Source organism: Montipora capricornis, chromosome 6, assembly GCF_036669925.1.
Source record: "Montipora capricornis isolate CH-2021 chromosome 6, ASM3666992v2, whole genome shotgun sequence".
In the NCBI taxonomy this organism is placed as follows: domain Eukaryota; kingdom Metazoa; phylum Cnidaria; class Anthozoa; order Scleractinia; family Acroporidae; genus Montipora; species Montipora capricornis.
In genome coordinates this window covers 14,816,906-14,829,405 of record NC_090888.1, presented here as the reverse complement: position 1 = coordinate 14,829,405, position 12,500 = coordinate 14,816,906, and the positions used below count along the sequence as shown (strand labels likewise).

The window sequence follows — 12,500 nt, the reverse complement described above, 5'->3', positions numbered from 1 at the left end:
ATTTCATATCCCCAGTTCATATATGATCCATTTCATATATTATTTCATCATGGATTCATTCCTCATGGGAACATTAGAACCCACAAGTGGCTAGCTCCCAACATCAGTGGCTTCATAGCTCAGTTGGTTAGAGCGTCGCACCGGTATCGCGAGGTCACGGGTTCAAACCCCGTTGAGGTCCTGAATTTTTCAGGCTTCTCTACGCAATTGTAAAAATTGCGTTCATACAACTGCGAAGATCATAGCTTCACTTGATATATTCATCTCAATACGGATTCCGCGGTAAGCATAGTACACAACACGCTGCTCTTGAAATCCTAAACGACATTCTTACTAATTTTGATAAAGGCCTGGAATTCACTTGTTGTTTATTTATTGATTTAAAATAGGCTTGGCTTGGTCCGCCAAGATTAGCAATAGCTACCCGTGGGCCCGGTTACCAATAAATAATTTAGTAATTCAAGAAATAAATATACTGTTGTTGTCGTTATAAACTTGAAAGCTATGACTTCCGAGGAGTGGTAAATGATTGGTTTAAGTCGCAGACAGTATACGGCTGTTAATGGTTATCTGTACCTGTGTCCAGTTGCTCAAACGATGGGTAGCGCTATCCGCCGGATAAACCACTATCCAGTGGATAAGTCATAGCGAAACCAATTGCACTATCCAATGGATAGAGATTTATCCCGTGGATAGTGTTATCCAACTTTTGAACAACTGGGGCCTGATGTTAATCCAACCCTCTGCGGAGTTCCTCAAGGTTCCGACCCTTGCATTTTCCCTTGTATACCAATGACTTATATTGATCTTCCAATAAGCATCATTTTTACTTGTTTGCTGATGATTATAGTGTAACTTGTGCAAACGGAGATCTTAAAAAAACTTGAAATTGAAATTTTAAACGAAGAGCTTTCCACAGTGTGTACATGGTTGGCTGTCAATAAACTAACCTTGAAGGCCGAAAAATCTATAGCAACTATATCATCTTTCGTCCACACCAAAAGGCTCTTTCCTTTCATCCCAATATTACAACTCAAATGCTAGCCAACCATTAAAAGCTCATCATCTTATTCCGCTCTTTAATTTTACCCTATCTGAACTACATGTGTATGGTATCTGTGCTTGGGGTCAGGCTGCTGAAACACATCTTCATAAGCTACATTGTACTAGAGTACATAAACTCCCTGATAAATGTACGCCGTTGCACTCGTACAATTAAATTTTTGTTGATCTTCCTGCTCTCCTTTAGCTAGCATCACCCATCCCCCCTTCTAGAACTCGCTCGCATGGGGACCGGGCCTTTGAATACTCTGCATCTACTGTACTCTCTGGAACTCCCTAGCTACCCGAACAAATAAAATCATCATCATCTGCTTTTACGTTAAATAGTAACCTTAAGACACTCTTCTAATCTTTCGACAATGTTACCACCTTCCATAGGACTATAATTGTTCAATTTTAGTATTATTTTATCCCAGTAGTATATACCTTACATTTAAGTTACAGTTATACATGTATAGCACATTGAGTGTTAGAAACGCACATGATACATTGTAAATATATTATTATCATCATCATCATCATCATCATCATCATCATTACATTATCAGCTAAAAGGGGAGATTAATTAGTATGAAAGGGATAAATGATTATTACAGTTGAACCTCGATTATCCGGATACTTCAATTATCCGGACTTACTTTTCTGGTCCCAGTTTTCATGCATATCAATTAGTCACATTTTATGATCTGCAGCAAAACATTTTTCCTTCAAATTGTAAGATGAAAGTCTGGTTCCAACTGAACTTTTTCGCTTCTAAACACAAATCTGTACGTGTTTCATGCTCAAACGTGCCATAACTATAATACAGTGCATTTAACTGAGCTCTGATTTAGCTCAGATTTGCTCCGTTGCTAAGTGAAATTCCACGGTCCATTAGCTGTTACAGTATTATTATGTTGGAATGTGGAGATTAATCTGTTGATACCTCCTATAGTGCTTTTTTGCATCCATAGGCTATCGCCTTGATAGAAGATGACATATTACTAAACATTACATGTACTACTGCACATGGTATTGGAGAAGTGCTCTTACATGTAAATTGGCCTATGGCATTTTAACACAACAAGTTAATCAAGTTTTTCTGAAATAGAAATAGTAGTCAAAGACAGTATGTTGAACAGTCTGTTACCTGTTACGTTGAATGTCAAGATGCCAAGCTGTGAAATGCTCGAGTTTTTAGTATTACTTTTTTATCCTAACAAACCAACTTATTATTTATAATATTAACCTCATGTGAACATTTATCAATCCAAATATCTCAAACCTGAATTTGGAATGAAGAAATCAATTTCACCTTAAAAAGAAAGTAAATGACAGGATTTCTTAGAATTTGAGATTTTTTTTGCATGGATTCCAAAAAGTTTTTGTTTGTGCTAGAATTATTGTCAGAATTCAGGGATTTGCTTTTAAACACAATTAATCATTCAATCATGACAATCATTCATTCATTCATTCAATCATAACTACAGTAACTTACTTGAAGAGCTCTGATCAGTCTCCTCTGTCTTTCAAGTTTAAATCACAACTCTGCCATGCAGCATTTATACCCTGGTCCTGCAACAACAGGGATACCAACAAAAATGATTCTCAAGCATCTATGCTCACAGGTTTGGTAAATTGGACCCTCAGTGTAGTTAGTGTTTCTCGCATTTACCACATTTTTGTCTTGTTGCAGGGAGGGTACAGCTGTATATAGTCCTTGTATGGGACGTTACAGTGTAGCTTCCCCAACTACATGTACTACCTTTCATGTAAGGGCTGCCATCCATTTTGGTCAGAAAACTGTCATTGAATTAAATTAAATTCAAAAATTGAAGTTTTCCCTCCACCCCTTGCTTTAAACTGTCTCAGGACTTTATTTTCTCTAAGAATACTGTCCTTTCATCCTCAATGATGAAGACCTTAATTAATGGACCTTCTTACTCATCTCGGATGTTAAAGCTACCTACATGCAGTAAAGATCTAAGACATACTGATTGACAGACTAAATTTGTTAGGGGTCCAGGAGCAGGGATAGCGCGGTGGTGAGAGCACTCGCATCCCACCAATATGGCCCAGTTTCAATTCCCGGTCCCGGCGTAATATATATATGTGGGTTGAGTTTGTGGTTCTCTCAATTTCTCTGATAAGTTTTTCGCCAGGAACTCTGGTTTCCCCCTCTCCTCAAAAACCAACACTGTCAAATTCTAATTCGATTCACAATGCATGGACACATGTTGAACAATCTCCTGAGCACTCTTATGGTGTTTCATGGGTAAGCAAATTCCATTTCCATTGAGTTCAAAGCAGTCAAGACGTCTGGAAAGACATCAAATGCAGCTCAGACTTCTTTTGATGCCATTCAATAAAACTAGAAAGAGGTTGAAAGCAGTCAGCAAATGTTTTAGAGGTCTAGCTCTAAATTAAAACGGAATTTTAAGCTTTGAGAGAAATGTATACATAGAAAATGAAACTATTAAGACGACATATTTCATAAGATTATGGATATTAAATTGAAGTGATGCTTTGGATCTGTGCATTTTAACTAGTTACTGTTGTAATTCCTTACCTGAAAATATCTGGTTGTCGCTGTAACATCATGACCAAGAAATTTACATATATGTACTCGAAGAATCTTTCCCCTACAAAACAGGTGAGTGCAAGAAGTCTACAAGAGACAAGCACAGCAAGAAAATGGATTAAAAACTCATACTTTGAAATTAATGAATACAGTAGATTGATTACAAATGAGCGACTGCAGTGAATTGTTGTCAGTGGTTTTGTTATACTTGGGCATTCATTGGATCCTCGTGCTTTGCATTGTAAAGCATATTCATCGGTGTGGCAGGAAGCAGAAGAATTTTGTGTGGAGCGTTTGGCGGTTTTTTCCCTTCCTTCCCCCCCCCCCCCACCCTTCTTGGGGATAAGTGGGGATAAGTTGGGGGGGGGGGGGTGGACTCATGGCGAGTTTCTTAGGTTTTGCCAGCCATCGGTGCAGTCTCTATCTTGGAGCGGGCTACCAATATAAGTGGAAGAGCTCTAGGATGTCTCAGGCACCCATTGCAACCTCCACTTAGCAATGCAGTTGTTACAGCCCTTCTGATATTACGCGATGGTGCGATTTCGCACAATCGACCTCAAATCGCATCCGATCGCGCAATTCACGAAAAATCGCATAATTCACAAAAGGATGCACAAAATTCATCAAATGAAACATAAATCAACACGTTTCTTAGAAATTCTTGCATTAATACGCCGTTTTTAAGATGATTTATCTTGGAAAAAGGCTAAGAAACCTTTGTCACTTTCGATTTCGTAAACATCGGGGACCTGGTACGAGTCTCCTTCTATTGGTGCAACACAAACACGCCCTTATATACACACCACTGAAATGTTGCCTTCTCTTAGAGAAGAGATTTGTGAAAAATAAGCGAAGTTGTAAGTTTTTCGGCAAAATGTAGTTTCTTTCGTTGAAAACTGATAAAAACTTACTCATGGATAAGTTTGTTGTGAAAACGCTCGCTTTTTCTTCGATGAAGAAGGAAGTTCCCACCTTCCGCCCAATCTGACAGCTGACGATCGAGCAAGAAAGTACCTCACAGGTACGCTCCACGTGGACGATGGACTGATGTTTTTCTGGTCGTGAAATATTAGGGCCTTTTATACGACAGAAAATAAGCCGCGGCTTACTCTGGCCACGGTGTACAAAATACGCCAAAGGAACTATTTATACGAATATATATTCCCAGATCAACCATTTATACGGGTTGAACATTCGAGTCTTCTGTAAGCCGCGGCCAGAGAAAGCCGCAGTTTATTTTCTCTCGTATAAATGGGGGTATGGCCCTATTGTGATTGACCATCTTCGGAAGTTCGTGGTTGACAAGCACCTTGATCATTCATTTGGCATGTTAGCTGTGTCCTTTCAACTTTTAACGTGGTGCACCGGTAGTGCAGAAGACCTTTTTTTTTTTTTATCCCAACTAATGTCGATCGAGATACATAATTACTGTTCCTTTGTGTTCAAAATGTCTTTAGGGCAGCAAAAAAGTGTTTTTCTCAACCTGAAACCTTATAAAATAAGCTTAAAATTGCTGAGAAAAAAATTGCACAATTTACATTATTTATCGCATAATTGGCCTCTCTAATCGCACAATCTGCCCTGAAAAAATCGCATAATTTGCAGTTTTTAATCACACCCTATCAGAAGGCCTGTTGTTAATAATAATGATGATGTAAATAATAACCTTCAGTCAATTTCATGCAAAGAATAAGTCAGTAAAATTACGGTAAAGTTAGACAAAATTATGGTGACAAAAATATTTAAGACAACGTTTCAAAATTGTCTGAAACGTGGAATTTACAGGAACTCATAAAAATTATTGGTGATGTTAAAATACATTGTCAAGTAGATTACAAAGTCTAACATATGCATACATACCTGCAATAATTCCCAATTTATAATTCAGAAAAGTCTGGAAATCACATCTTTCATCAAAAAGTTTCCTCCTTTCAAAAAAACAAAACCAAAACTATCAGTTAGAGATTTTCTCACTACAGAAGAGACAAGAATTAAACGATCCTCCTTTAAGTTGTCATGCTCAATTAATTAGTATGTACATGATAAATTTATTATTTTAAGTTGCACATCTAATTCGAACGCTCAGAAGGAATTTCTTTTAAAAATACCCCTTAGAGCCACAAAGAACAATCTATAGAAAATTAAAGAAAAGCCATGTACTTCACAATGTATTTAACTGCTGTGCACAAGAATGGAATTTTCAATTTTACATTGAGAAATGGTTTGCAGCCAGCCTAGCACGAAATACAGTGATGCCTACCTCTGGAGATTTAAAATCTGGAGATTAATTTTCATCCAGACCCCAATATCCCCCTCACCCTACCCTCCATGATCAACTGACCCACTTCTAGCCCACTTCCTCCTTTCCCCCCAAAAAACCCACCTGCCCACCTCCTAAAAACAGTTTCCAAAACAAATTGACAGGGTGGCAATGGTCTGTGGGAAAACAGGACACTTATGTTGAAAATTGTTATTGGTTAAATGGAGAATGATCCAGTCCTGAAGACAATCAGTTATTCAATATCAATATGCATGATCACGATTCTGCTGTTTCCAGAAAGGCGATTCCCCTATAATGCATTGCAATCCCCTAATGCACGTCTTGACTCTTGTATGTCTAAATAACCTGTCATTAAACCTTCATTGATTATTGCCCAAGAGGCAGTGCTGCGGGCCAGTGGTTAGGACGCTTGCCTTGAGATCATCCAGATTTCCTGGGTTCATTAGACTCATTCTGACCACTTATTGAAATTGTTCCTGGTAGTCCCTGGTTCAACTTCTTGGCTGTACTTGTAAATAGCCAAGTTGAACTGGTTTGCCTCCGGCCAGTTGGGATTCTTAGGGCCGATTTACACGATACGATTTTGTCGCATGCGACAAGCTCACGACAGGCCTACGACACGACTTACGATTGTCCAAGCGTTTTAAAACATGTTTTAAAATGCTACGACCTTTTTTCTGAAGTACACCACAATTGTCAATCATGTCATGGGCCTGTCGTAAGCCGTTGTCGCATGCGACAAAGTCGTACCGTGTAAATCGGCCCTTACAGTTGTTAATTGTTGTTGCGTTCTGTCGTTTTGTTGATTGTGTTTCAGTGGTCCTGAAAAGCCCCTATGGGGAGTCATGGTCAATGTACATGTATGTATGTATGTACGTAAACTACGGAAAGAACCCTTTGTTGTTTGAACATGTATTGCCACTATCTGACAGGGCATCTCACAGGATGCGGCGATGCGGATCCGCATAATTCCCTAAAATCCTCATCCTCCGCATAATTACGATTTTTCCCTCATAAAACTGAAGAATGCCTGATATTAGTGGTATTAAAGCAGCTGCTTACCATCCTGAAAATGGTGATTAATCGAGGAAATAGTTCGTGGTCCGACCACATTACAATTTTGCTTTATATCTCCAAGTTGAAACAAAATTCATGATGAGAAAGGAAATCATATTTCATTGTTTTACTTACTTTAGGAAAAGTTGTAACAAAATGCCAACTGCTAACCCTTTTATTTCAATGGTAAAGGCTGGTCACAAATTGGCGACTCCTCCAAATATTTTAATCGCAAAGGGAAAGGTCACAATTTCAAGTCCATTACCATTAAGCATGTAAATACATTGGATGGGCCTAATTATTAGTTTTATAATTATTTAAATTTCTGCATAATCCGGTGTAATTTCTGCATAATCAACGCAATTTATGCATAATTTTCCTCATAATCTTTAATTTTTTTGCGCATAAGCCCAGTATCTGATCGACGAGTTCCGGCTGGACAATCTGTGAGCCAGCCAGTCATGTGAGCCATGCTACATGTGGCCTTGCAAGCGGCATTTACACTGTAAGTCAAAGCACCCATTTCAAATACCGGTAGCACTGATAAATAGTATTTGCATAAGAACCCATTTTAAAATGGTTAGCTTTCAATAAATGTGTGACTCACATATTGACTCACATAGCTCACCATGTTAATGGCTTCCATGACTCGCAGCGATGGCTCACATGGCTAGCAATGACTCCCAGCGATGGCTCACATTACTCGCTGGCTCCTCACTCAACAAGTTTTTCATGGTAGTAAGTGAGGTCATTGTCGATTGTTTTTTGAAGGTAAATAGCCTGAAATAGCCTAGACATTTCTAGACATTTTGGTACTCAATAGAAAGATCTGTAGTAATTAAATTAAATTTTGAGTAAATCTTTCAGTTTTGTGTGGATTTTGCTAAATTTTTCGAATTGCACGTTGCTGTGCCGGTTTGACTGAATTTTGCGGTCGCTCACTAGCGTACCCTGTTAGAGGGCCTGACAAAATGGAACATGCTCCAGTACATACCTGCAATAATTATCTCTTTAAGTTACTTCAAAAGATCTGGGTATCGCATCTTGAGTTAATAGGTTTCCTCTTTCAAGAAAATGAAACCGAAAATACACATAAACAACTATGTACAGCAGAGACAAAAATGCATTGAACCTTAATTAAGATGTTTTGCTCAATGATTTAAAACATTTACAAAGAGATTTGGTGATGGTTTTTAAAGAAAAGTGAAAGAGGTTGAGAACTATTAATACTGATGAATTCACCTAAATTCTCAGCTGTAGAAATCAACCTTCAGTTGGTGGCACTGCTGCGTTCTTCTCAATCTTTTTCTTCTAATTCCCAAAACAACCCTAAAAAACAAACACTTGTCAGTTGATAAGCAAGTCTAACTCAAGACCAGAAAATCACTTAGTTTGGTAGTACTTCCGGAATTGTACTGCCTCTTGGCAGTTTTTGAAACAAGCCCAGCCATATGCATGCAAAATTTACATCCGTACAAAGGCGTATTTTATCATAATAACATCAATTTTGGAGGACAATTGGTTGAAACAATGGTGAAGGCAGGCTGTCTGGAACAACAACATACATATAATTTTCACGCAGATTCATTAAAAAGAAATACAAACGCACAGAAGTTGTTGAAATTTGTTAGTTAAACGCCTTACATTGCACAAAATGTAATGGATGTTTTATTCTATCCAGAACGATCATTAATCTGCATACAGAAAGCTCTTAAGTAAAGGCCTTTACATTCAAGCTATGTCACGCGTGACCAGTTGTTTTGAAATTTGAACCAAGTATTCACTTTGCTCTCGTGGACATTCTGAATTTCCGTAGATATTTTTTCTTTGATATACATAAAAAATGGTTAGCTATGAACTTTCGTTTTATTATAAGATAAAAGGTGTTTTAAAAGACAAAGCTATTTGAAGTGTTTGATGAATTATTGTTCAGTTATTGTGCATTTTTCGCTGCACCTTTCAGAAAAATCTTCAAGATTCCATTCAAATCTCGGAAGCTCCAAAGAGAAATTCGAATGTTCATTTAGTCATGTGGATACTCAAGATCACGCGTGACATAGGTTGACAGTAAAACGAAAATGAAAATGAAAGTGCTGAAAGAGAGATTTTCGAGGTTGCACTCAAGCATCATCTCTTATATTTTATTGATGCATCATGAATCACGGGATACTAAATTACTGTAAAATGTTTCACTTCTACTAAACGAGGCCATGGTAAAGTGATCTCCAAACGGATAATTATTCCACAAAGCAAGTTGTGGCCGAACTGTCACTGAACAGACTGAACAGTACTGAATTAAAGGCGACCAAGGAGAGATCTTATCCCCCGAAAAGTGACTTATCGTTATACTGTAAGTTACCTCCCCAGCTGGGGAAATAATTCCGCCTTTTTCTGCAATCAGCTGTTATTGCAGTCATATGTATCATAACAAGGAAATCTGAAATTTTAACTTACCAATGCAAACTTCCTGCAAAACCACAGATCAAAAATAGCGTAGCACAAATTACTCAGTACTTAGATAATCGGCTTTATGGCTGAATCATTTAGATTATGTATTAAATTAACTATAAGAACACAAACCTTCATCAAGCTGCAGCTTCTCACGACAAATCAACGTCCAAACTCTGTAAAACGCTTGAGGAATCAACAGAAGATTCAAGCCGAATCCAGACAGTGGGTGGATGACGTCAAAAAGGAGTTTTTCAGCTGAGGTAGGGTGAGAGGGTGGAAAAATTATGCAAAGTAATGGAGTAGACCTTTTTGTGACGAAAAAATTTCTATCTCGATCATCTTGACTTGTCTCATAGTATTTCTTTCATTTTAAAGCGACATTGGCAAGGAAGGATAAATCGTTATGGATCGCCTTCATTCCTCCCCACCTATCTCTACTAAGGTATTTTGATATTTTGTGATTATTCTGTTGTGACACAAATAACCGGCCATGATCACGCGATCAAGTGAACATAGCGTGAAAACAAGTAACATTTGACAAAAATTTCCTTGTCGTCCGTCCTTCTTATCTTCACATGAGCCCGTTTGACCAGGCTGGCTCGGTTTCCGAGATCTCGCCTCACATCTAAATTCCTTTGTAAAGATATGAGAGGGCGGGCATGCTCGGTTGCCGAGATCTCGGTTTTTTTCCTTGACCTGGATCTCGGAAGTAGGCGGGCTGGAAATTTTGCCATATGAACACTTCATCCCGGTTCACCGGGGAAGGAAAATAATACAATGCAATTTCGTGACAGAACGGACATAACCGAGTTTTCACTTCTCTTTTCTTCGATAATGGCCGTTTTTCTACTGGAGACGCATAATCCGCCCAGACGAATTATGCATCTGTATTATAAAAACGGCCAGTGAAGCTTGGAATAGTTGAGGGGGACATTGGGTGTATTAGAAATCGCAAAACGGAAGAAAAAATTTGGCCAAAACCGTCAGAAAACCGATACATTGGTGACACGTGCAGCATACAGAGCAAACTACACTAACACTTTATTTCATCAAAGTATTTGTGAATGTCATGGACTTGTCTAAAGCCTTCACATCTTTTAGTATCTGCTAAAATCCTACGCTTTATTTCTGTCGCTCTCTCGAGCCCGGACTTTGTGGGCTCATTTTCCATAAAGCAGCTGGTAAATGGAGCCAAGTTATGTTAGAAGAATTTGCACACAAGTCCTCTCTAAAATTGCAATTTTGCAATAGCAAAAAGCTATAGCTCTGGAAACTTCAACCAAAACTCTCTAATTGAACATTTCTATTTGATAACCAAGACCTGACAGTTTGGAGATTCGAATGGAATGTTTAATCTTGGTCTACTGACATGCGATTGCATTGAGGAAGCTAACGGGTACTGTTTGTTTCTTGTTTTACATGGCAGCAGGAACTTGCTCAAAGGTTAAATGTGGTAATAAACAGATACTTACTTAAAACAGGAGTCGAATATTGAACCTCACCGCCCCCCAGGGGCAAATTAAACCCTTAAAGGAGACCAATCTGGGCTTGGCCCAGGAGTTTTTTTACCCCTAAAACAGACCATATTATAACTCAGAAAACTAAAAAATACAGCCACTTTTAATGATGGCAAAGACATTATCATCTAATACTTTCACTTGCGTGAAGAAGTATAAAAGTGTAAATATACACTTGATTTCTTCGCGCGCAACCCTGAGGAGATTTTTAAGGATAAATATGATTGCGTTTTGCCCAAAACACCCTAAGTGAGACCAAAATCCGAAATTTACACCCCTAAGCGAGACGACGAGCATCCCTCCCTTTTTTTATATGGGAGTTCCCCCTCCCCCCGGGCAGCGCCCTTTCATATCGCGACGTTGAACCAAAGAGAAAATTCGTAGATGTCCCTAATTCATCTTGCTGGCCCTGGGAATTGTTGCCATCTGCACTGACTTCGTCACTACTTTCATCAAATTCTTGCTGGCCTTTATCAGAGTCACTGGCTTCTCACTCATTTCATGCTCGTTCAGATCTTCATGGGGTCCTTCATCTTTATCCACTCCGCACCAACTCGGGCGTCATTCGACACGCGTGATCCCCTACCGTGACATTTAGTTTGTCACGCATTCCTCTCAATAACTTTGGCGTTTCGCGGCTATAGAGTGTTTTCATGTGACGTCTCCGGGAATTGAGCTCTATTACTACTCAAACGTGTCGGAGGAAAAACAAGGTTACTGACCACGTGAGTTAAAACAGGCATCTTGTACCCTACGAGACCTTACATTACATTTATCAGGCCCTAGTACAACCTTATTTCAACTACTGCGATATTGTTTGGGGAAACTGTGGAGTAAGTTTGCAAGGCAAACTGCAAAAACTACAAAACATAGCAGCCCGTGTCTTGACCTACTCTAACTGTGTCGCTCATGTCAACAATTTCTTTGAACTCTTAAGATGGAAATCCCTAGTCTCTCAAAGGCAAATTGAAAGAGCAACAATGGTATTGAAGTCCCTACAGGGAATAGCACCTGCGTATCTCGAAAATTGTCCATCGCGATTCTGGTTATTGTTTGAGAGACTCTGTGAATAAGGTAAATGTTCCGCAACCGCGAACAAACTACTACAAAAAACAGCTTTAGTTATTTAGTGGCGCAGTTTTGTAGAACAGTTTGCCTTTGGAACTAAGAAAGCAGAGTCCCTCAATCAATTCAAACGACTGATAAACGAAGCTATCTAAGCTATTACTTTACACTCGGCATTCATGGAAAGCAGCTTTTATTTTATGATATTGGGTAGGATAGTTAATGTAGTTTACATAGTTCTAGCTATAAATTTTTAATTGTACATATTTTTAAAATATTGCTGATGAATTGCACCGTGGTTAAATAAAGATTAAATAAATAAATAAATAAATAAATAACACTCTATTCGAGACCAATTGCCGCTCAAATGTAAGAAAAACCGGAACCCAAATAGGACAAAATAGAAAAACCCAAAAAGCACATCGGATAACAAAACCGAAAAACCGCTAGTATTTTTTACGAAAACCGAAAACCAGATGCTAAAAAACGAAAAACCCGCAAACCGTAA

The 12,500-nt window shown here is 38.6% G+C and overlaps 1 protein-coding gene across 1 annotated transcript in view; it reads right to left on the bottom strand.

The window, feature by feature from the left end:
* The window catches only part of LOC138053265 (protein NLRC3-like), a 181,831-nt gene extending 172,200 nt beyond the window's left edge, over positions 1-9,631 (bottom strand). Inside the window, exons 1-6 of the mRNA XM_068899922.1 lie at positions 9,540-9,631; positions 8,202-8,288; positions 7,954-8,020; positions 5,483-5,550; positions 3,611-3,709; positions 2,540-2,616 (exon numbers count right to left, since the gene is read on the bottom strand). The gene's annotated coding sequence lies outside the window, so the exon portion shown is untranslated. The remainder of the gene's footprint in view (positions 1-2,539; positions 2,617-3,610; positions 3,710-5,482; positions 5,551-7,953; positions 8,021-8,201; positions 8,289-9,539) is intronic.
* Positions 9,632-12,500: the final 2,869 nt, after the last annotated feature.